Source organism: Echinops telfairi, unplaced genomic scaffold (assembly GCF_000313985.2).
Source record: "Echinops telfairi isolate 266 unplaced genomic scaffold, ASM31398v2 ScPeMD7_7401;HRSCAF=8416, whole genome shotgun sequence".
Taxonomy (NCBI): Eukaryota; Metazoa; Chordata; class Mammalia; order Afrosoricida; family Tenrecidae; genus Echinops; species Echinops telfairi.
The window spans coordinates 7,913,953-7,914,739 of NW_022111301.1; positions in this window are offsets into that span (position 1 = coordinate 7,913,953).

Sequence of the window (787 nt, forward strand, 5' to 3'; positions counted from 1 at the left end):
AAAAACAGTAGTTATGATGTTCAAAATTGACCAATGTAACTAGGAAACAGATCCCCACAGAAGCTGCTGTTTTGATCAGACCTTTTGGGGAGGCACCCTAAAGAGACCAAGTCAATCGCAATGATGAGGAAACATTTTGGAGGACCATCTGCTGTCCATCACTAAAGTTAGAATAACTTTCCAGTGACTTAAACTTGTGGTTTTGAAAATGGCTTCCATGTTTGTAATGAAGGGTCTTGAGTACTGCGGTGGATTAATTATTGGACTGGCAGCTGTCAGGTCCTCTGCTCCCAGCAGCCATTCCAAAGGAGAAAGAAGATGCAGCCTAGTTATGTAAAGGTTCCCAGCCTTGAGAACACTTTAGGATTATTCAACTTTGTCCGAAGGGGATGTTATAAGTCAGAATCAACTCAAGAGCAGTGGCCTAGCAAAAGTTTGTAATAACAACGTACACTAATGGTTATCGAGCATCGTATAAGTATATCTATATCTCTATCTATTTCTATTTCTAAGTCAGGAAAATGTATATTTCTAACTTTATTTTGGTTTGAAAGTAAAACCAAACATAAAGGTGAAGAAATATTATTGAAGCACATTTAAGCGTAACTCATCCATAGGTGATTTGAGAACATCATAGTTTGCATATTTAATAACACCAAAGTCATTTTGTTAAAAAATTAGATAGAGGCATGGGAATTTAAACCTTTTAATCCAATCACATATATAACATGTTTCAATAGCCTTGCAGATGGGAACTTAGTGCAAGGAAACATACAGTATTCAGACC